Source organism: Parus major, chromosome 3, assembly GCF_001522545.3.
Source record: "Parus major isolate Abel chromosome 3, Parus_major1.1, whole genome shotgun sequence".
NCBI lineage: Eukaryota > Metazoa > Chordata > Aves > Passeriformes > Paridae > Parus > Parus major.
This window is the reverse complement of record NC_031770.1, coordinates 90,050,165-90,053,376: the sequence shown is the minus strand read 5'-3', so window position 1 is coordinate 90,053,376 and position 3,212 is coordinate 90,050,165. Positions and strand designations below refer to the sequence as shown.

At 42.7% G+C, this 3,212-nt stretch overlaps 1 long non-coding RNA gene across 3 annotated transcripts in view; it reads right to left on the bottom strand.

Annotated features, from left to right (window-relative positions):
• Positions 1-263: 263 nt before the first annotated feature.
• LOC107202309 overlaps positions 264-3,212 on the bottom strand; it is a 6,642-nt gene continuing 3,693 nt past the window's right edge. For 2 of the 3 annotated variants that reach the window (XR_001520627.2, XR_001520628.2), the window contains exons 2-3: positions 942-1,055; positions 264-283 (exon numbers count right to left, since the gene is read on the bottom strand). This is a non-coding gene — a long non-coding RNA (uncharacterized LOC107202309). Of the gene's footprint in view, positions 284-941; positions 1,056-3,030; positions 3,199-3,212 lie in introns of those variants that run through there. The other variant, XR_001520629.3, reaches the window with a different exon arrangement.

Genomic DNA, 3,212 nt, shown 5'->3' with positions numbered 1-3,212 from the left:
CCCTTCTGTGATTCAGTGAAGATTGAAACAACTGGGTGGGGAATACCAACTAACACATTGCAGTGTGCGCCTCTGAGACCTTGTGTACAATCCAGTTAAGAGATCATCTTTTCTAAGATACTGAGACTTAAGAATTCTTAGGTGTCCTCAGATAGTAATTCTAATTCTAATTCTTATTCTTCTTATTATTACTATTGCTTCTGTTACTATTTAAAAGTGAAGGAAACTTACCATTCTTTAACTTTGTTAGATCCTCCTTTTTTTCTATGCAAGATTCTTCAAACTGCAGGAAATAGAAGAGAAATTTGCTGTCATTCCATGTTTTGGCTTCTTCCTCTTTTAGGTTAAAGAGATGTGTTTTGGGAAATTTGATTTGTTGGAAACATATGTTATATTTGAAAGCTGTCAGGCCCATTGGCCATCACTGTGACAGAAACCCATGGATCTGGAAACATAAATTCCTCACACAGATTGTGAAACACTCCATCTCTAGTTTAGTATCAGAATCTGTCAGAGGTAAAAACAATTACTCTGTGCTTTACAATATACGGTACCTTCAAGGGTAAACTACCCTGTAGTAGCAATAATAATCTCTTGCTATTTTGCACGTTGGAATTTAACTGAAGGTACTCAGAATTGCAGGTGCTTGACCTCTGGATCAGAAGATAAGAAGCCAGGATCTGCTGCTGGGGTTTTAAATTTCTTCTTTCTCTAGCTACAGGGGAGAAGCTTTTGTGGTGCTACCAGCGGGCTTTGCACATGATGTGTGGAAGTGAGACAGGAACTTGCCCCCTGCTTAAGGCAGGCTCATGGTCACTGTTGGCTTGCTCAGCAATGCACTAAATGCAGAGTTTGAAACTGCTGCTCAATCACACTTCTCATACAGAACAGGAAAAACACACATTGGTCACAGGATCTCAGTATAAAGACCAGAGGCAAACCTCAACCCCAGCTGCTGCCAGTAGCCACCGAATCGGTTCCATCCGGCCTCGTCCATTGAAGTAGTGCAGCTTGGGTTTTCCAGACATGTTTCCTCGTGCCGGATTTCCTAGTATCTGCAATGAAGAAATAACTTTTGCACAATAAAGGTTAACAATCCTGGTTTGGAGTCTCCATCTGGCTCTTGAAGTTGTCTTGTTCAAAACCATCATTTATGGTTCAAGACTTTAAATCTAATTAGCAGAGGAGGTCAAAGTTAGATTATATTTAGACTGCCTTGTATCATTCTGCCTTCAAATATTTCTGTAGTGGTTTTGGTTCACCAGTGTGAGTGTTCCTGGACAATGAACCAGTTAATGTATTGGTTTGAGCCCTGGCCCAATGCCAGTGCACTCACTAGAATTATTTATCCATTTTCTGTTGTGAGGTATGGATTAGGAAAAGGGCAGAAGCTGGCTCAAAACTTTAGAAGGTGTAAAGAAAACCTTATTAACAGAACTAAAAGAAACATAATAAGAAGAAATAGAATAAACTTTCAGAACACTTCTTTTTTCCACAGCTTTTCTTTCTTTTCTCACTGTGAATGTAAAGAGACAAAATTTGGTATTTTCAGGCAGTTTGCCTCTTCTAAAATAATCTTTCTTCAGTTCACTTAGGGAGAGGAGTCTCTCCTGCCATGCCATGGAGACTTTTCATCAAGAAACCGTTCTATCATGGCTTCAATTTCCATGAATAGCAGCCACCCAGAAATCTGCAGTCTCAAAATTCCTCCCATGGATTGGTAGCTTCCCCACAGCTACCACCATCGGTCATTTCAGCTTACTGGGATGCCATTTAAAGGATGAGCTGTTCTAGTATAGAAACAAAATGTTCTCTTTTATCTCTGGGAACAGAGGTTTTCTTCGTCTATTCCTGGGGCAATGTTTCTCATCTCTCTCATCTTGTCTGTTCAAGCTTCTCATTGGATCATACCTACTTCAACATCTGCTTGCTTCAGCACTGGTGCCTCTGCTCATAGCTGTGGTTAGAATGCTACATTCCCCTAATGCATTCCGTGAGTTACAGGAAAAAAAGTCTGATTTATCAATTGTTTCTTCACGATAGCCTTACAAGAGAATTTCAGCCCAAGACTAAGGCCTCTCCTCATTCTCCTCTCATCAGGGATTTGACCCTTTCTTCATCCACCTTGATGCCTCCATGTTGTTCCATGTCTTCACCCTTTCTCTTTTTTTTCCTCTCCCTCTCTCTTGGATTGATGTCTGCAAGCTTCATCTGTGCACTGAGTTAATATCTCGCCTGGGCCAATGGATGGCCATGTGATCTCTGCCGGGCTGTGGCGGCTCAGGCTGCACTGCTGGTTTCTGGCCCCTGCCGCGTTCAATTGCACGCACAGGGCTGCTTTCTGCACAGGGCTGCAGGCTCTGTTCTAAGCCACATGATTTTCCGTGGTGCCAGCAGGATGGCTCAGCAGCTCACAGTCAGAGCAGGGCTCAGCTGGGGTCCACCCGGAGCCGAGTGGAGCCAGCCATGCCTGCCAGCCGTGGTTGGATCGCAGTAGCAGCAGAATCTCAGCCGAGCCGTGCTGCGGGCTGACCTGGCCAAGCAGCGGAGCAAGCCTGGCCCAGGCAGCACTGCAGCAGAGCAGGGCCTGGCCCAGACAACATCCAGTTACCTGTCCAAAGGCCAGATGCAAGAGAGCTTTTTCTAGGGTTTAGTTCGTTTTTAAATGTGCTTCCATAGCGGAGTATCAATCTTTCTTAAGTGGTTTAATGGGGCATCAGTATTCAAAATTAGACATCTGACTGGTTCTGTCAGGACCAAAGGAAGCTTTCAAGGAAGGAAATCACTTCCATAGCTCATGGATTTTTTTCCTTAACTAAAAACTAAACTACATTAAACCACGACAATTTCTTACACATGCAGAATAGTTAAGTAAAATCCTGTATAATTAGAGGAATTGGCCCAGTCAGAGAACCAGTGAATCAAAATCATTTGCATCCAAAGTCTTCTGTTCTGACCAAAAAGCAGAAAAGGTGCTCTCTGTGAATTTTGGCATGATTTCAAATTACAGTTTACTGTTTAATCACATACATGCTATAAACTCAGCAATTGCTGTGCTTTCTCCAGCAGCCATTATGCTCCATTAAAACCGGCCAGGAAGGAATTCTTTCACCCTGGCAACCTCTTTTACAGCACTTCCTGCTTCTGTAATTTCTTTAGAGAAGCCTTCAAAGACATGAAAATTAATTTTGTCACAGCAACATCAGATTTGC